This window comes from Callorhinus ursinus, unplaced genomic scaffold (genome assembly GCF_003265705.2).
Source record: "Callorhinus ursinus isolate GAN/ISIS: 27379988/994484 unplaced genomic scaffold, GSC_fseal_2.0 scaffold9, whole genome shotgun sequence".
NCBI lineage: Eukaryota > Metazoa > Chordata > Mammalia > Carnivora > Otariidae > Callorhinus > Callorhinus ursinus.
Genome location: NW_027397071.1, coordinates 25,212,246 through 25,233,056, shown reverse-complemented (window position 1 = coordinate 25,233,056; position 20,811 = coordinate 25,212,246). Strand labels below are relative to the sequence as shown.

The window sequence follows — 20,811 nt, the reverse complement described above, 5'->3', positions numbered from 1 at the left end:
GAGGCTGGGCAGGGGATGCTCCAGACAGGGCGAAGGCTCCCCAGCCCCAGTGCGGGTAAGTGTGCCTGTGTCTCCCGCGCCAGGGGCTGGGCAGCTTCGCCGAGGTCATTCCCCTAGTCCGTCCGAGGGACTGTAGCCAAATACCGCAGCCTGGTTGGCTCGTGCACAGCAGAAATGTACTGCTCACGTTTTGAAGGCTGGAAGTCTGAGGTCAGGGCGTCAGCACGGTTGGTGAGGTCCTCTTCTCAGTCCCAGACTTCTTGTTGTGTCCTCGCACAGTGGAAAGGGCTCGGGGCTCCGAGGGATAGAACTTGGAGGGTGCTAGATCCTACAGAGCACTAATCTTTTACAAGAGTATTAATCCCATTCGAGAGGACTCCTCCCTCACGACCGACCACCTCCCAAAGGCCCCACCTGCCAATACCCTCACCTTGAGGGTTAGGATTTCAGCATACGAATTTGGGGGTGGGGGACACAAACATTCAGACCCCGGCCATCATTAGTGCTGACTCCTAAAGGATGAGAGATGGACTAAATGGAAAGACATTCTGGTCACACAGAGAAGGTTAAGTGCCGGAGAGAGGGGCCAGTCCATGTCCCTGAGCCCTCAATGCCCAGAGCTGTGACAGTGAAGGACAACATCACACACAACATGGGTGGACATCTGACGGGGCTGGTGGCTGTGGCAGCACCTGGGAGCCTTCATGGGGCTTGTGGGCCTCAGCGACCTCAGCAGCGAATGCCCCACCTGGAACTGGACAGGGGAAGATGTCAGCACCCCCTGCAGCCGAGTGGGCTAAAGTTGAATACTTGAAATCGTGGGCAAGTTGGCTTCTAAGGGCCACTGGAGGTTCTACAAGCAGGGGATGGAGACTAAGAAACATAAATGGACGCAGAGGTTGTGATACTGTTTTAGGCAGATTAACTCAACTGTAGGTTCAGGGGATGTGACACTCCAGCAGGGTGGCCCTGGGACACACTTCGTTAAGAAACATTGAGTCCCCACTAATGCCATGCTCTTGTTTTAGATGTTGGGGATACAGTAGCGGACAGGACAAGGCAAGGTCCTCATCCTCACGGAGCTTACATTCTAGGTGGTGTTTGTTATCTGACTAGATAATGCACAAGTAAAGAAAAAGTATATAAGACAATTTCAGAGGGTGACAAGTATATAAAGAAAAGAGGGGAGGAGCATAGGGTGTGATGGCAGTTGATAGTCTAGATAGGGAATAGTCAAGGAAGGCTTCTCTGAGCTGACACCTGAATGGGAAGATAAGGGTGGACATGAATGGGAGTGCAGAAGGCAGAGGGAACGGTAGTGCAAAGGTCCTAAGGCAGGTGTGAGCTTGGTTTCCTGCAGCTTTGAACACATGTGCTTAAGGAAAGGAGGAATGTCAGTGCACGTGGTGGGGAAGGCTGGGGAAAGAAATAAGAGATGTGACTGGAGCAAGGCCAGATTATAGGGGACATTGCAGGCTGGGGACTATAAATACACATGCGTCGGGGATATTCGGGGGTGTGGGGCCAGCCTCAACACTGGTTCAAGAGAGGAAAAGGCTTCTGGACCAGCTGGAAAAGGGCCAGGGAAAACTAGCTTGGCTACAGGGCAAATTCCTTTGAGGCTAGGTATAGCCCACGATGCCACGTCCTAAGGGACCTGGAAAATTCAAGTTTGGTACAAGTGTGCTTGTATAAAGTGTTCTGAGGCAGAGCAGAACATGGATGTGGAAGTCCATGAGGAAGTGCCCAGCCACATCAGCCCCAGCCAGCGGTGGAGGGGTTGGGGTTGGGGCAACTCAGGAAAAGGTGGCAGGCTGAAGGGGGCTGTAGAGGAGGGAGGGTTTGCCGGGAAGATAATGGAGGGCACTGGCACCAAGCGCAGCCCTAGGTGGGGCCCTTGGCGGTAAGGCTAATTGGGGTGCCCCCTGCTGGTGCCTGGCGTTACTGCTGGTCTGGTCCAGGTCAGGTCCGCCTCAAACGGAGGCCAGGATTTTGTAACAGCATTTATGATGGGATTCTTATTATCCAAGTTTTGATTGAGGCATGAATACAGTAGACGCTAAATTCCAAAGTTGTCACCGTGCAGAAATCTCAAAGTAGTATCACGCACAGAGCAGACAACTCTTAAATTCCTTAACCACTAGGACAAGACAAAGAGAATTTGCAAAGAGCCTATTTAGAGTGAGTTGCTGCTGTCAAATCCCGTCCCTCCCAGGGTTGGTGAGAGGGGGTCTGTGGCTGCTCCTTGCGTCAAGCATCGAGGGGCCACTCTAAGGGGAATACTTGGAGAGCTTGATCTGTATTTTCTGAATAGAGAGTTACTGGACTGGGGTCGGCCTTCTGCCTGGAAGATCCAACAGGCTAGCTGGCGATGGGCTGGCTGGAAGCAGGAGTAAAGAAGTGGCTGCCGCTTCAGGCAGAAGTAATGGGGGCAGAGCGCATGTGTGCCTGTGGGTGCGCGTGCGTGTGTGTTTCCAGATGTGCAGACAGAGAGAATGAGAAGGGTTTTTGTTGTGGTGTGGTTGTAGTCGCAGCTTTCCAAGGAAACGGCAGGTATCGCTGAAACAGCTAGGTACGATGAACAAACATCACAAGATATGAAATACTATATTTCCCAATTTAAATATCTCGATTTTTTCTGATTATAAAAATAACATATACGAATCAAAACTCGAACAGTTCAGAAATATACACTAGGAGAGAAGGAATTTCCCTTTCTATTTCCCGCGCTGATCTTTAAGACCTCTTCCAGCTTCTCAGGCTTTCCGGGGCAGGTTCTGTGTTGTGACCAGCAGGTGGCAGTCCACCACTGCTTTAGGGGGGGACCCGGAAAGGAAGTGGATTTGAGACTCAAGTCCCATGTAGCAGAGGGCTTGGCAAAATGGTTTTTTGGTTTTTTTGTTTATTTTAAAAGATTTTATTTATTCATTTGAGAGAGAGAGAGAGAGAGAGAGAGCACAAGCAGAGGGAGGGGTAGAGAGAGAGGGAGAAGCAGGCTCCCCGTTGAGCAGGGAGCTTAACGCGGGCATCTCAGGACCCCAGGATCATAACCTGAGCCGAAGGCAGATGCTTAACCAACTGAGCCACCCAGGCGCCCCTGGCAAAATGGCTTTAATCTGAAACAATCTTTAGGTTTTCTAAAATGATGTCAGGAAAAATTCCTAGTGATTTTTCTTTAAATGTTTATTGCTGCTCAGTTTGGGCCACAATGTCCTAGATTATTGTCTCTGGGCTGTGAGCTTTTGAGAGTGAGGAAGAAAAGTTTCTAAAACAAAAGAATTTATTGGCTCATGTAACTGAAAAGTCCAGAGGTTTGTTCTGAGGAGAGGGACATGTGCTTCAGGTCTGTTTTGATCTGGTTTCACCCCATCATTAGGGCCTTGGGTCTGTTTCTCTAATATTTTCTGCTGTTCTTGGCCAGCTTTGTCATGGGGTTGCTTTCCTTCAAATAGAAAACAGTCATAGCAGTTCCAGGCCTCATAGCTGCACATTTCACCTTCTGGAGCCCACCCCCTCCCCCTGAAATTGTTACCTTGGGTATCAGTGGCCTGAGCTGAATCACTTGCTCATTTTTAAAGCAAACACTGACCAGGGGATAGAGTTGAGTCATTACCTTCACCTAAGCTTCATACATGGGCTGTGTTGGGTGAGGGAGATACCTGGATGATTAAGAACAGTTAACGTGGTGGCAGGCGGTGGTGTTGGTGGATGTTTGCTGGCCACATGTGGAATGTCAGTGTGGCTCTGGTGCCCTCAGTCTCTGGAAAGTCCTACTGCTCACCAAGTAACCAGAGTAAGGCACAGGACTAAGAACTGTGTTCTTAGTAGAACTAGAACCAGGTAGCTAACTGGACAATGTCCTGTCCAGGTAGCTAACTGGACAATGTCCTCCAGGCCTGCTCACCCCAATTCACTTTCCACCCAGCCAGCCCCTGACTGGCTTCTCCAGATGACACATCTGATCACACAGCTCCTCTGCTGAAAGCTTTGCAGATGGCTCCCATTCTCTAAGCTCAGATCCTTAACATGGCACACAAAGCCCTGTACTCCCTGGTCTCCAGGCTCTCCAGGCTCATCTGCCTCCACTATCTCTGGCACCTTAGCCCCTGCTTATTCATTCTCTTCATTCTGATGGGCTCTTTCCATCTCACTGAAATTACTCCTCTTACTTCTTCCAAAGTTAGCTTAAGTATCACCAACTCCTCCAAAGCACCTTGCGCAGATGCCCCCCCCCCAAGCTGGTGTGGTGCTCTTGCCCTCGGCTCCCCCAGCACCATGTGGATACCCACAACATGGCTCTCATTACATCATGCTGTAATGATCTGTTTACCACGTGCCTCCCTCTACCACTCTGTGAGATTCTGGACGGCATAGGACTGTGGTAGGTGTTCACCAAGTGTTTATGGAACTGCTGGGATTGATAGCAATCCTCCCTTCAGATGCACAGGAGGCCCACTTTCTGCTCCGCCTTTGGTCCTGGGAGGAGATAAAGGTTGTTTCCCTGAAGAACAGAACTTCTTCAGTCAACTGTCTTTCTCCCCAGAAACCCCCACCATCCCATTGGCCTGAGTGATCTTTTAGGGTCCCTTCCAGTCTTAAAGTGTAGGAGTCTTCACTGGAGGAGCATGGCAGTAAGAGAAGAGAGCTGGTCCCACTGATCCAAGATGTGGAGGGTCCAGCTTCGTCTGTGGGAGGTCAGCTTGGATCACTAGGGGACAGCCCCAGTTTGGGTTCTGAGTGAATCATATAAGCTACCCATGGTCTGCAATCACCCCCTCTTCTCTCTCCTTGGAAAGATATTTTCATGTCTGCAGATATTTCTAATGTTTTTCCTTCCCAGCTTCCTGGCTGGCCTGCCAGACTACAGGTCCCAGTGTCCTTTGAATGAGGGAGGTCAACAGAGTGGGGCTATTTGGAATGGTATTACCATGACTGATAAGGACAGCTCACATTTCTTTGAGCACTCATTTGGTTAGCTCTCATTTTAAGGATAATACATGGAATAAACCATTCAGTGCTTACAATAGCCTGTGAGATACGCACCACTACTGTCCCCATTTACAGATAAGGAAACGGAGGTATAGAAATGTTAAGTATCTTGCCTGAGGTCATGAAGCTACTCAGTAAAAGAGACAGTGTTCAAATGTAGGCAGTCTGGCCCTCCATGCCCTCCGCCACCAGCCTATACTGCCGGTCTTAGCCAGGCTGTGGAGGACGGGGGAGGGGGAGAGGCCAGCTTGGAAAGGGGCCTCAGAGCCAGTGGGACTCTCCCTCTTGCTGCCATGACTGCTGGCCTCTAAAGACCAAACCTGGCTCAGTTCTACCACCCAGGAGTCTTTAAACCATCATAGATACTGATTATTATCAGTAAAATACCTGCTATTAATCTATCACGTTGCAGCTCTCAGAACATCACAAGCCTTATTTCATTAGAGATGGACAATGGCTCTGTGGGGGAGGTATATTAACTCCATTCCACAGGAGGAGGGGGCGAGTCTCAGCATGGCTTAGTGACCACCCAAAGGCCCCAAACAGGTAGACAGAGAGCTGGGACCTGCTCCTGTGTTGCCGGTCTGTGGACCCAGGGCCAACATCACAGAATCTCTTTCCTTACGGATGAAGGCCTCTCCATTTTGGGAAGAATCTCCAGTGAAAATGACTCTAGGGAGGCTTGTTGTTATTCTCCATCCCCTAATGCCCCCAGATAACACCTGGATACGTGGCCTCCCCAGTTCACAGCCTCCTGCTTAGAGGGCCAGGCAGGTCCGTGTCTAGGACAGCTTTTCATCTCTATCTACTCCCTGCCCACTGTCCTCCCTTTGCTCCAAACGTCACCTTTTCCTTTTGCCTAGACGCATTTGAGGTTTAATTGTTTCTGCCTTGAGGTCACTAACTAACCTGGCTGGTGGCTAGGGCTTTTCCTCATGCTGCCCACAGGGTGAAACTTGTTGTTTTCATGGTCATCATTCCCCACTTCCCTTCAGAGTCCTTGTTGGGCCTGTGGACTTTTAGCCTGAAGTGTTGACCAAGGCCAGGTCCAGACTCTGTCACCCTTTCCAGGGTCATCCAAAGACCCCTTAGGGATGGCGATGGGGAGAAGTGCAAAGGTTGTGCTTTTGATCTTTTCATCGAGCAGATGTTGATGGAGTCCTACTATTCTGTCATTCAAACAGCCAAGGTAAGCCCACTCCAGAAAAAAAATTCCCATCTCTGTTTAGCAGAATCTCTGGGAGTCCTAGCAAATCAGCCTTCCAAGTGAATTCAATCACGCTCACTTGCTCACTTGGAGGAGAACCCTGGGTTGTTGCAGGAAGGTCAAGGGAGTCAGGCCATTTGGAATGACATTGTCATGACTGATAAGGACAGCTCACATTTTGTGAGAGCTCATTTTGTTAGCTAAGATTTATTGATTGCAAGATAACATTTTAAGTATAATATGTGTACATATCCTTCAATAGTCACAACATCCTATGAGGTAGGCATCATCGTCATTCCCATTTTATAGACAAGGAAATTGAGGTGTAGAAAGGTTCAGTATCTTGCCTAAGGCCTTGGAACTAGTGTGAATAAGAGAAGGCAGGAGGTAAGGTCAATCCTTGCTCTGTCCCCGGGCTCTCCAAGCAGGTGGACACATTCATCAGTTTGAGGACCTCAAAGTTCAGGGCATACAAGGAAAATAAGGCCAAGCCTTGGCCTCTGTAAGTTCAACGCCAATAGTAAAGGCAGACATGTAAGTTATGGGACAAAGACACAGGTGTGGAGAGAGGGGCAGGTGGGAGGCATGTGGGAGCAGAATGGGGACTTCACTGAGACAGAGGGTATCATGGGCGGGAGGAGTCGCTAGTGAGAGCTCAGAACCACAGCATAGTCTTCCCAGGGCACTGCACTGACTCATAGCCCTGCTGGACCCCCTTTTGGCAGGGAGGGTGGCACATCCTCCTCAAACAACTGTAATACCCCCAAGCTTCGTAGTCCCCGGCCAAATACCCACTCTGTCCTTTCTGCAGAGAGTCACGGGTGGGTGATGGGAAGACTGGTGAATTACCAGGGATGTCTCATGATAGCGTGAGTCCTGCTTTCTGGCCCTTTTAAAATGCATGCTGTGGTCTTCTGATATTTTCCATATGTCACAAAATTTATGAGTCTGATCTCACAGAGCAGCCAGAAAGCTCAGAGGCAATTTGTGATGTATGTGGGCTGTCTGGCTCCTCTGAGAAAAGATTCGATTGTGTCTCTTAAAGTGATTTAATCCTAAATCTTAAGCTGGAATGAATAGAAAATGCAAATCTGTCTTCCTTACTTAAGGATTTTGCATTTTTGATAGTTTCAAAACAATCATGCAGAGGAAAAAAACCATATTTTAACAAATATATCTTGTTGGAACGTGTAGATGCTTTGACAAATTAGGAAGTCAACCAAGTCACACACTTCCTTGTCAACTCTTGCTTCCAGCTGGCAAGCATTTAAAATAATATTCCAAGGAGGTTTAGCATTCATGATTACATTGTTTGATTATTGCACTTTCTAGATAATGGTTTTTCAAAATTGTATCTTGCAGCTAAAAATTAAATAGTGACTTCTGGGTATGCACGACATTCTTTAATAAAATGAGACCCAATATAATATTCTCTGAGGCTGAGCAGTAATATAGGAGAGATTTACTGTAGTCCAAATGAGTGAGATCATTGATCCTATAGGATTCTTATTACTTTCTCAAGTTAAACTCCAGAGAATGCTGGGAACGGAGCAACAGCTCTATTCACGTCTGCCAGGATCCTAGGTGGTCTTTCTTTTCCCACATGAATATCTGAAGAATTCTTGGGGTCTTTTGGCTGCGTGCTGGGAAAAATGCCTCAGAAGAGAAAGCTGTGGACAAAGCTGTTTATTTGTGTCCACTGCAAAAATGTACCTCTGATTTTCAGAGCAGTGAAACTATTCTGTTTGATATGATAATGGTGGATACATGTCATCATACATTGGCCCAAAGCGACAGAATGTACAACACCAAGGGTGAACTGTAATATAAGCTATGGGTTTTGAGTGATGATGACGTGTAATGTAGGTTCATCAGTTGTAACAAGTGTACCACCCTGGTGGGGGATGTTGATAATAGGAGAGGCTAGCGTGTGTGGGGGCAGGAGATATATTGGAACTGTCCATACTTTCTAATTTTGCTGTGAACCTCAACTTGGGCTTAAAGAAAAAAATGCACCTCTCGGCAATTCAATACACCATGCAGGTCTTCCTGCCAATGCAGGCGTCCTTGGCTCAGCCAGCACTCGTTCTCAAATCACTCCTTCCTGTTCCAGCCCCTAACCCTTGACATTGTTTCTTGATTGTACCTCAGGATCTCGCTGTTCAATGTTCGTGGAGATTTCAGTATGTGCTAGGTACTGGCTTACACTTGGGTTCAGGCTTTGATCTGGTTACTCCTCAAGGACGCTGGCTCAGACTCAGACCCAGCTTTAAAGCAGAGTCCACTTTGAAGAGGCCCCAGGTAAGTCTGAGTACAATATTGGGTCTGATGGGTCTTTCCATCTGGAATATTTATTTAATAAGAAAATCATTTACAAATATGCTACAAAATAGGGAGCTGGCTGGAGTCCCAGGGGAAGAAATGTCCTGGGTGGTTGGTGCATCCTGCATTCATATATCCGAACAAAGAGAATGGATGTGCCTAAGGATGAAATCCATGGCATGCTGGTAACATGTCAGTCCCTGGGTTTGCCTGCTTCTGACAGTTGGGCTGGGCTAGGTGAAGTATGGTAACAGACAACAATAAAATCTCAGTGGCTTAACACAAGGAAACAAGGCAAGCTATTCTTCATTCACACCAAGTGCAATGTGAATGTCACTGGTTGGGTGACTTGAAGTCGAATTCAGGGTTCCAGCTCCTGACATTGTGTGTGGCTCTGACATATTGGAGTCCTTTGCTCTAGGCACAGAGATGGTCAAGCAAGGGGCCATGGAAGATCTTGCCGGGCATTTTAGGGGCCAGGCCCCGAAGTGGGTACACACCTGGGGTCTGAGTGAGCACCAACAGTCTCTGCCATACACAGTAGGGGAGCCCTTTCCACTGGGGACCATTTTAAAACTAAATAGCCATTTCCATTCTTTCTAGGATTTTTCTATCCCACCTACCAGGCTTTTTTTTTTTCTTCTTGTGTCTCCATAGTCATTAAACCAGAGCCCCTTTGACTGTCTCCATAGTCATTAAACTAGAGCCCCTTTAGGTGTTCTAAATTGCCCATCTCCTACCCTGAGCCACAGGACAGCCCTCTGTGTTAGAACGGGGAGCACATGGGGACAGCCTCTTTGCTTGTCAAGGAATGGATCTAATAATACAAGAAATGTAATGACATATGCAGCAAGAATCCTGTAAAGGGAACTAGTAAGAGAGACAAATCCACCCTATTATTCTGGGGACCCATAAATAAGCCCAGAATATATGGCATATCCTGAATTGCAGGTCAGTTTTAAGCTTTAAAAGCATCACTCTCTTCCTGGCTGGAGATATATGGTTAGATCTAAAGCACTTGATAGTTTTCTGATCATTATCTGCAAATATTTGTCACTGAACATCTGTTGTCCAAACTCATCCTAGACAAAGTTACAATAATAAATTCCACTAAGAGAAGATACAAGCATCCCCCTTCGTTACTTTAGGTAATCACATCTTCATTCAAAAGTATTTTCCCACCAGAGGATCTCAAAGCAGAGACTACAGTGTGTGTGTTTTCACACATGTGCATTCTGGTACCTGCCAAAATCTAAACCCTGTTCGTATGGGTAGTGTGTGAAGTATGCTATGATGATAGAGCGTTCATTTGTATTCTTGGGGCTTCAAGATGGTACTCTCTGCAACCTCACCCCACTTTCTGAAGAACCAGGAAATAAGGTTGCTCTTTGAGAGCCGAACAATAAGATCAACATCAGAGAGCAGCAAAGTCACTTGAAGGAGGGCCCCCACTAACAATGCAGGCGGAGTGTAACATACACAGAGGAATACTACAACCGTTAGAAGAGCAGCTAGTCAACTCTGGAAGCCTTGAAAAAGGAGAGAATCAAGAGCATATGCTGATGGCAGAAGCAAAGGGGCTCAAATGCCAGGGCAGAGGGATTGGGAATGGATCCCAAAGTGATCAAGTAGGTACATTTGTCTTTACTGCCTTTCTATTTTCCCCTTTTTGCCTAATTTAACTATTTTAGGACCCCTTTTCCCTCACTTCCTCCAGACAGCCAATATTATACTCATTTCTTCCAAAAAACTGGTATTTTCAGAGGCAGTAGGAAGCCATGGAAAGGAATCTTACCCTATAGAAGTCATGGTTCTGGAACACTCTTAATGATTGATTCTTCACTTTATTATACATATCAGATATGTTCAAACATAAGATGAGGGGTTTTTTTGTTTGTTTGTTTGTTTGTTTGTTTGTTTTCCCCTGAAACACTATTCCTTGGTAAAGAGGAAGCAGCCTTATGTTTAAGTTCTCAAAAAGGCTCTTGTGAGGCTGCTCTCTCAATTACTTTCTTGTGCATAGCAAAGTGCTATTTGGCCAAGAAAGATTCAGCCAGCTTAAAGGGGGTCTAACTCAATAAACTGAGTGACTGGATCCCCTTTACAAAGTCATGTGTGATGTGACAATGAACACAGTGAGTTGAGGCCAGTTGAGTTCAAGTCTTCAAGCCCCAGTTAGTTCTAGATCCATTGACCAGATGGAAGCATCAGTCTATATTCTTTTGATTTCAAATTCAAGTCATTTAGCCCTCCTTGTTCTGATTCCATGACCCTCCCTCTACTCCCAAGCAATTCTGATCATGACTTAGAGTCTACCTTCAGGAAAAGAACATATTAGTCATGGAGGCTTTTGAACATTTGGGTGCTGAAGACGGTCACTTTGCATTGCTGATTAGTGCCCTGGCAAAGGTGCCTTTATTCTTCAGTCTCACTACTTGGCTAATGAGTCTCTAGCCCGCCCCCCTCCCACTCCCACCCACCCTGGAAAATGGATCTGTTCTTGGTGGGTTGTTAAAGTTCTGAGTCTGCAAGGCTGAAGTCCAGAGCGGCCCTTGGACAAGCCACAAAGGCTTCCCGGCAGATGCACTGCTCACTTTGTTTCTCAAGAAAACTTTTTTGACTTGTTGGGTGGGTGAAAGCCCTTGATTTGGTCAGATGATGAGCATTTTCCATGTCAGATGGCAAGCTTTCAGTCCTCATGCCTGAACAGCTCCAGGGTGCTTCTCTTCTGTGTGCTGAGAAGGAATTTTGCAAGTAATACCCACCATTTCTACTATCTACAATCTACTGGCAGTTTTGGAGGCAACAAAGGCCTCAGTTCTTATTTGTGATTTGCAAACAAGAAGTCACAGTATACCCAACATGAAGTGTAAGAGCTGAACTGATACAAGCTGTGTCCTCAAGATCTGAAAACAAAGACTGGGGCCAGTAGGTTGGCAACCAATACTTTGTCTTTTTTTGGTGGAAAGCCCCCTTCCCTAGCTCCTTAGGGCACCTGTTTGTTGGCAAGGCATGCATAGGTGAGCACATTTCTATGAAATAAAGCTTTGATGGGCATTTGAGTCTGTTGCCATTTATTTTTTCTTTGATGACTCTATTCTCGACATGATAAGTTAGCTTTCTCTAACTGGGGGAGGCTAGTTTAGAACATGGATTTTATTTTACCTCTTTCTTATTTATTTATTTATTTGAGAGTAGAATGGGGTGAGGGGCAGAGGGAAGGAGAGAAAAAGAATCCTAAACAGGCTTCATGCCCAGTGCAGGCCTTGATCTCACGACCCTGAGATCGTGACCTGAGCCAAAAATCAAGACAGCCACCCAGTTGCTCCTAGAACATGGATTTTAAATAAAAACTGAAAACATCAGGAGCCACTGTGTACATAGAACTTGGGGAATGAGAAAGCTTCCCTGGCAGTTTTGTATGATAGGAAAGCAAAGCTCTGATCATTTGTCATAGAAAAACTAAGTGCATAATTCTGAAAGGACTGCTTCTAACTCTCTGGAACATGCTCACATGGCACCCTGTCTTTTCTTTCATAACTTTTTGCCACAGTTACAATTAATCAATTATGGAATTATCGGGTTGCTGTCTACATTTTTGCCACATCTCAAGTTCCAAGAAGGCAGGGACTGTGTCGGGCTTTTTCCCTCTGAAAACTCAGCCCCTACTACAATGTCTTGCACATGGAAGATGTTTAGTAAATATTAGATGAATAGATAATACACCACCCAATGGACTATGTCTTTCTTCTTTGAACCAGGAATGCCTGACAGAGTGACTAGCATAGCAAGAACTCAGGCATCAGTTGTGGAAGGAGAAAAGGAAGGAAGGAAGGAAAGGAGGGAGAGGTCATCTCCATCCCATGAACTCGGCACGACTGGACTTGAGGTTTCCTGATTAATATCATCAAAGGGAAAATCCCCTTCTGTTAGCAAAAGATATGAAAAATAAACAGAATGCCATCTAATTTAATTTGAACTGCAAAGAAAGTGACTAACGAGGCATTTCTGTATTTGGGTAGGAGGAAGACACTCTAAGTGCTACCTGGAAATGGCTTTAGTTACTTTGGTGACTGTTATAGTCTTGTGAGAATAATCTCTTCTTAATAAGGACAATTACTTAGATTTATTACTCCTCTGTGGTCTTGTTAAAGACCTAAGAAGAATCCTATTTAAATGGAAAGAACAATAGGAGCTTTTTAACAGGGAGCAAGTTTTAATTAAAACCCAAGCATCAGATTGGCGTCTCTGTGGCTGGGTAGAAAACTGGGTTAAAAAAAAAAAAAAAAAGACTAAATAAACAATGGCATCTACTTTACCTACTTTTGAAGAAAAAGGCCATTTTTTGAATGAAAAGCCTCAAAAGGGTATGTGTATTCAGATGACACAAAACACCCCTTTTGTGAGGTTGGCCCCTTGGAACCCTGTCCTCCGCCTTCACTTAATGGAATATCCTTCAGGGTTGAGATAATGGGCTCCATTACATGCGGGGCACCCAATCCAAGAAGCAGAGGTGGGATGACTGATGGGAATCACTGCAATAATGCACAGTGGTATTTAAAAAGTACTTTAGAATGTTCCTAGGGAGGAATGGGGACCCAGACTGCTCCCAAAGAAACGCCTTGTCGCAGAGATCCCATCCCACAGGTAGAGAGGTTCAGGCTTCTTCCGGCTTGAGTAAGAATAGCAAGAGCTGTTTGGAAACCCCAAACACTTTGGCCCTGAGGAAATGTCATTAAAAAGAACAAATATTCTATTAGTTAACAAAAATGAATAGAATGAAACAAAAAACAAAGTCTGATAACCCATCAGATGGGTAGACTGATAAGCCAATGGGTGTACGCTGAGCAGACAGACAGTTTCTGTCTGATGTGGCTAATGTTTCCGTGTTGGAGTAGCGCGTGTAAATGCAGTATTCTGCTCTAAATAAATAACCTACAGCAGTCATTTAGATGCATTTTGGGTGACGAGGGCACACGGGAACTCATGTCATCTAACCTAAGCCAGAAGTATTTCTACATTAAATTATATTATTGAAAACAATGAAGGAGTAAGCATGGGGTGGGGTGGGGGTAGGGAGGCTCTTTCTCGGCTTATGGGGTATGTTCTGATTTTATGTCACCCTAGTGGTCAACAAATGTCATACCAAGAACAGATGAACACTAAATGAATCTCTTCTTGTGATGATTATAACAAGACTGTAAAATGGAAAACAGTAAATATAACTCATCCTTATTAAGACTCTCTGGTATTTGTTTCCAGCTAGAGCTCCTAACAAGAGAGTAAACAATACTTGGTCTCTTGTGATTGCTAATTAAAATGCAATAAATTATGTAATCAATTTAAATTCTGGATCAGCTCTACAGTAGGTTCAACAAACCTCCTAAATTTTATTTTCCCCTTGGGGTCTCTTTTCCAGAACCTTGAGGTAGGGGTGTGTGTGTGCCTGGTCTCTCTTTTGTTTGATTTTTAATTGCTCTGGTGACTCTTTCAGGGAAAGATGCCCAATAGCAGGACAAGTTCCAGGATCTTGGCATGTTTTCCCTGCTTCTAAGTTACCTCCTTGCTTTTGGCTTACTGTGTGGATAATGATAAGATTTGGGCTACTGCCCAAAGTTGTTTAGTAGCAGTGGCCTTGGCAAAGTACCTGGAATATCCAAACAGCCCTGGTTCCTCACGGTCTTGTCCAGGCCAAGAACAATGGGGTCTAGGTGGTATCCTTATGTAGCTAATGCACGGCGGCAAGTGTCAGAGAGACCCAGTAGGAGAAGAGACTGGTGTCTGCTGAGCGAGTAATATATAGATCTAGATGATATAGATATGTAGATACGGTTCTGTAGATACAGTATTGTAAGCAAGAAGTAGTTCCACATTAAATTATATTATTAGAAACAATAAAGGAGTAAGGATGTCCAGCTAGTTATATTTCTACATATTCCTCTCTCTGTATCTATATATAGTTATATATAGTATATATAATGCATATTATATTACATAGTATACCTATAATATACAGCTATATCTATATATTATAGATAGTAGTTAATTATTTTGAATTATTAGTAATAACTACTAATAATATATAACATACATAATCTATATATCTATCTATACCTATATCTCCATATATAGGTAGTTTCCTTCTGAGGCTCTTTTAAATGCAAAAAAGCAAAGTATACTAAGGAAGATTCCCTCTGGGAAAAGCAAAGTTACTTTGGCCAGATGTGGCAGTAGCTCTTTCCAAACTGTCAGAGAGAAGACAGGAACCCATTTGCTGTGACTTATCATTCTAATCGCAGACACTGGGTAGGGTTGCCCAAAGGGAGACCCTTGGAAGTCTTTGTTGACTGCTCCTGATTTGCATGGGGGGGGGGCAGGTAAAGTGTGAAGAGGAGCATGTGTGTCTGTTCCAGCCAGAATACGGCTCCACACCCTGCACCTGCTCTTTCCCTGCGTAGATCTGCCTAGTTCTTCTCTGCCTCCTTCAGACAAACAGCACCAGCAGTTTCATCTGCCTTCTGAGAAGCAAGTTTGACATAGTGAGAGACGGGCCACCTACTGTTCCTCAGCTGTAACTCCAGAGAATTAACTTCTATCCGATTTGACTGTGTGAAGTGCTCACACCCCCTCCCCTCCAACAGTATTTCACAAACTCTTGTTGGTTATTTGCAAGGCAAAGGACATTTTCACCTTATAGATAGACCATATAATCTCTCTGAAAGTCAACATGATGCAGGGGAATAAATATGGACTTTAAAGTAAGACAAAATTGGGTTCAAACCTGTTTGTCTCTTGTTAACTGCATATTCTTCAGCAAGTTATTCCGCCTCATATATAAAATAGGATTAGTAATGCCTGTCTTGGAGGCACCTGGCTGGCTCAGTTGGTAAAGCATGCAACTCTTAATCTCAGGGTTGTGAGTTCAAGACCCATGTTGAGCATGGAGCCTACTTAAAATAAAAATATAATTAAAAAATAAAAATAAGTAAATAAATAACGCCTACCTAACCAGGGCTATTACAGAGGTCAAGCGAGTTCTTGTATATAAAATGCCTGCAATAGCTAGTAGACACTCAATATGTGTTAACTAAAATTTAAAATTTGTTTTTGTCTATTCTGTTAGCTTTGTTTTTTTTTTTTAAGATTTATTTATTTTAGAGAGAGAAAGCGTTCATCATGGGGAGGTGCAAAAGGAGAGGCAGAGAGAGTCTTAAGCAGACTCCGCACTGAGCATGGAGCCTGATGCAGGGCTCCAACTCACTACCTTGAGATCACGATCTGAGCCGAAACCAAGAATTAGACACTTAATGGACTGAGCCACCCAGGCAGGTTAGCTTTATATCCTATTCTGTTAGCTTTATATCCATTTATCATTTTATATATTTAAAAACCCCTAAATATAACCTGCTCCCATGCCTACTGTCCCAGGTTATTTTCTTAAAGGAAGAGCATGACAAGACACTTTAAACAGCAAAAGGATGTTTTGCTTTGTTTTTTTTTCTGGGAGAACACACACATATATATGTACACCAAGTACACATACACACATACGCAGACACACACAGCACACGCACACACAGATGCAGAGGCACGTAGATGACTTTACAAAGTACTTCAAACGTTGGGCTGTCATCATAATTAAGAAGGAAACATGTCCAAGGTGAGAAAACACACTGAAGCAGTTAATGCACAATGCATCATGGGAGACATATTCTTCCCTGATCTTTAAAAAATACGTTCTGAGGACCCCAGCAGAAGCAGGGCATAGACCCAGCTGCCTGCTGGTCAGGATGACCATATTCTGTGCACTTGTGTTGGAAGAAAATTTAAAAACCAGAACCCAGCAATCACTTGCTCTGATCCAACTATGTGATGGCTGCTAATGAACATATAATCATGATTAGTTTCATTCTGCCCTGGAATGTCTCACAGGAGGTACTATTTTGGCAGAGCTACAAACAATAACCAAATAGACTGCATTTTTAGAAAGAATTCCCAGCCACAAAAGGGTTTTTCCACCGCCCCCCCTCCTAGGTACAGCAACCAGAGAAGAAAAAAAAAAGGCGTTTGAATTGTTAGGAACAAGTAAAACTGTCACTATTTGCAGATGACTTGAGAAAACCCTAAAGACTCCCAAAAGACTCCACCAAAAAATTATTAGAACTAATAAGTGAATTCAGAATAGTTGCAGGACACAAAATATACAGAAATTGGTTGTGGTTCTATACACTAATAACAAACTAGCAGGAAGAGAAATTCAGAAAATAATCCCATTACAGGCAATCCAATTGCATTCCCCCCAAAAAGATATCTAGGAATAAATTTATCTTAGGAAGTGGAAGAGTTGTATTCTGAAAACTCTGACACCAATGAAAGAAATTGAAGATGACACAAATAAATGGAAAGATATTTTGTGCTCAAGAATTAGAAGAATTAATAACGTTAAAATGTCCGTACCGTCCAAAGAGATCTACAGACTCAATGCAATCCCTATCAAAATGCCTATGGCATCTTCACAGAACTAAATAATACTAAAATATGTATGGAACCACAAAAGACCTCAAATAGCCAAAGCAATCTTGAGAAAGAAGAACAAAGCCAGAGGTATCACAATCCCAGATTTCAAGATATACTATAAAGCTGTAGTCATCAAAATAGTGTGGTACTGGCACAAAAATAGACACATAGATCGACGGAACAGAATAGAGAGCCCAGAAAGAAACCCATGTTTATATGGTCAATTATTCTATAACAAAGGAGGCAAGAATATACAATGGGGGAAAGACAGTGCTGGAAACACTGGACAGCTACATGTAAGAGAATGAAAGTTAGACCAGTTTCTTACAAAAATAAACTCAAAATGGATCAAAGACCTGAATATAAGACCTGAAGCCATAAAACTCCAAAAAAAAACAAAAACAAAAACAAAACAAAAAACCATAGACAGTAGTCTCTTTGGTGTCAGTTTCAGCAATATTTTTTTGGATCTGTCTCCTCAGGCAAATGCAATAAAAGCAAAAATAAATGATGGGGACTACATCAAATTAAAAAAACTTTTGCACAATGAAGGAAACAATCAACAAACAAAAAGGCAACTTACTTAGTGGAGGAAAATATTTGCAAATAATATATCCAATAAGGGGTTAATCCATATAAAATACATAAAGGATACATACAACTCAACACCAAAAAAACCCAAAGAATGTGATTTTAAAATGGGCGGAGAATCTGAATAAGACATTTTTCTGGAGAAGACATACAGATGGCCCTCAGTCACATGAAAAGATGCTCAACATCACTAGCCATCAGGGAAATGGAAATCAAAACCACAATGAGTTGTTACCTCACACCTGTCAAAATGGCTATTATCAAAAAGACAAAAATAACAAATGTTGGCGAGGATATGGAAAAAAGGAAACCCTTATGCACTGTTGGTGGGAATGTAAATTGGTGCAGCCACTATGAAAAACATTATGGAGGTTCCTCAAAAAATTAAAACTAGAACTACCGTATGATCTACTAATTTGAATACTAGGTATTTACTGAAAGAAAAGAAAAACATGAATTGGAAAAGATACATGCACTCCCACATTAACTGCAGTATCATTTACAATAGCCAAGATACAGAAGCAAACCAAGTGTCCATCAATAGCTAAATGGATAAAGAAGATGTGGAACACACACAGAGAGGAATATTACACAGCCATCAAAAAGAATGAAATCTTGCCATTTGCAACAACATGGATGGATCTAGAAGATATTATGCTATGTGAAATAAGTGAGTCAGAGAAAGACAAATACCATATGATTTCACTCATATGTGGAATCTAAAAAAAATAAAGGAAAAACAAAACAGAAACAGACTCATAAATACAGAGAATAAACCGGTGGTTGTCAGAGGGGAGTTGGGTAAGGGGATTAAGAAGTACAAACTTCCAGTTATAAAATAAATAAGTCATGGGGAAGACAAGCACGGCATAGAGAAGACAGGCAATAATAGTGCAATAACGTGTTTGGTAACAGATGACAACTACACTTACCATGGTTAGCATTTCCTAATGTATATAAATATTGCATCACTGTGTTATATACCTAAAACTAATATAATATTGTATGTCAACCACACTCTAATTAAAAATACATATGTACATACATACATATAGGGGTTTCTTCACTCTGTCCTAATTGCTCTTGTATTTTCGATCTGACAGTGCCCTGTGCAATGAGCCTTTTCTGTTTCTGCTCACCCTTGGGTGTGTCGTAAATCAAATACTGTCTTCCCATTTCTCTCTTCTGTCTGGTGGCTTTTTTGCATTGATATTGCTCAAAGGTGGAGGGGGTCCTGGAGAACGAGGGCTAAGTCAGGTCAGGAGGAGGAGCCCAAACAGTGTGGGCAAGTGGGTAGAAAGGCTGTGTGCAGACCACTGTCTCCAGAGAGGAGAAGGTCCCCAGAAAAATTCTGTTGGAAAATAAATGCTTCCAGGGGCCACAAGAGGACAAGGGAATCCCTTTACCAAAGAAGGCCACCAACCTATTGATAAAAGAGGAATTTTTTTTTTTAAAAAGCCCACAAAGAAGAAAAACAGTTGACTTTAAGTCTTTTTTAAAAATTAAAAAGTCCAGCTTCATTTACGGCTGGTCAAAGGGGAGGATATGAGGGAAACGAGAGAGAAATGAAGATGTCAGGGCAATGTGGCGGTTTATGAAAGATGAGCTTGATTTGGGGCACACACGAGGCAGTCCCTTGAGTCCCAAATTTGTCTGTACCTTGAGGGCCCTGAAGAAGCTAGAGAGCGGTGGAGAACGGTGCAGAACGAACCTTCCAAGCGTTGGTTTCCAAAGCCGTCCGAGAAGAGGAGCCCCAGCAAAGGACAGAGGCCTGGGGAGCCCACAGTCAACTGGTCCCGCAGGAAAAGAACCCTGACTGGGATCTTTTTGGAAAGAGGTCTATCAGGTTCTTTAGGTCCTCTCTCTCTCACATGGCTCATACTCTGTAAACAAACCCTGTTGCCTCTACCTTAAAAATGTACCCTGGGTTGGAGCGCTTCCCACCGTCTCCACCATCACGTACCGGTCCAGGCCCTCACGGTTCTGCGGTAGCCCCCTGCTTCTCCCTTGCGCTCCTGCAGGCCACTCCCCGCACAGCTGCCAGGGCGACCCTTGGACGCCCCACGTCACCCCGGGGCTCAAACGCCTCCAGGGACTTGCACCGCAGGCAGAGTGAAGCCAAGTCCTGGCGGAGTCCCGCCCCGACGTGCCTGATGTGCTTTCCGGCGAGCCCCCTCTGACCTCCTATCCCGCTTCGCGTCCCGCGCTCCCGCAGCCCGGCCTCCCCGCCCTTCCCCCGGGTGCCAGCCGCCGGCTGCCACCTCAGGCTGCGGCGCTTTGCCTTTCCTCCCTCTGTCCAAGAGGCCCTGCCCTGGCTAGCCCATCTCAGCCCCACTCAGACTGGTGTTCTTCTTCCCTGCTTTAGCTTTTTCTCTTTCTCACTGCCCCACATACTAATCTTTCACATCCTGTAGCTCTGTTTCATTTTACTCCGTGTGTTGTCTGCCTCCTCCCACTCTGCTCACTCCCGAGTGCCCCGAACAGGGCCTGGCGCACAGTCGGTTCACCAGTGAACACTGTGGGCTCTGCGAGTGGGTCCTGGGGAGAGCGCGGAGGCGCCAGGCGGAACTGAAATGCACACGTCATGGAACCGGCTTCGGAGACGGGGAAGACGCCCAACAAGCTGCTTGAGGCCATCACCACATAGAGCCAGGTCCCCTGCAGCCCCTCGGAAAGATTACTGAATTAATGAACACACTTTCTTCAAACTGGAGAAATCTGAGATAGGATTGAGGCGAAACCAGTCAGAGTTGTTGATTTCAGACTCAGCCCATAAGCCCAGGTGACCCAGAAGCCTGTCACCCGGATGCCCCCTTGCTAGGTCCCTCTTTCTTTACTATTTAAATGAAAACACCTCAAGTCTTGTGGGGCAAATGCTATGGGAAGTCTAGGGACCTCCCCAAAGGATCTGAGTAAATCCCTGGGGCCTGCATTCTCTGAGTTACCCCTGTCACTCACTCCATCTGACATATGTCAGAATCCGACTTGGGCTTCTCTCCTCCCTCATCCTGTAGAGACCACAACCCTATAAACCCTGATAATACAGAGTAGTGTATACAGCAGACTCGTCCTAAGATAGGCATTATGCAACAATACAACACATGAAACAATTAATTTGAAAATTAGTTAGCTCTGTTCCTAAGAGTTCCTTGGCTCCCCACCGCCCCAGGGTTTCTCACTGGCCC

General features: G+C 44.6%; 1 pseudogene; it reads left to right on the top strand.

The window, feature by feature from the left end:
- The first annotated feature begins 2,371 nt into the window (after positions 1-2,371).
- Positions 2,372-20,811, top strand: part of LOC141373457 (uncharacterized) — a 46,202-nt pseudogene continuing 27,762 nt past the window's right edge.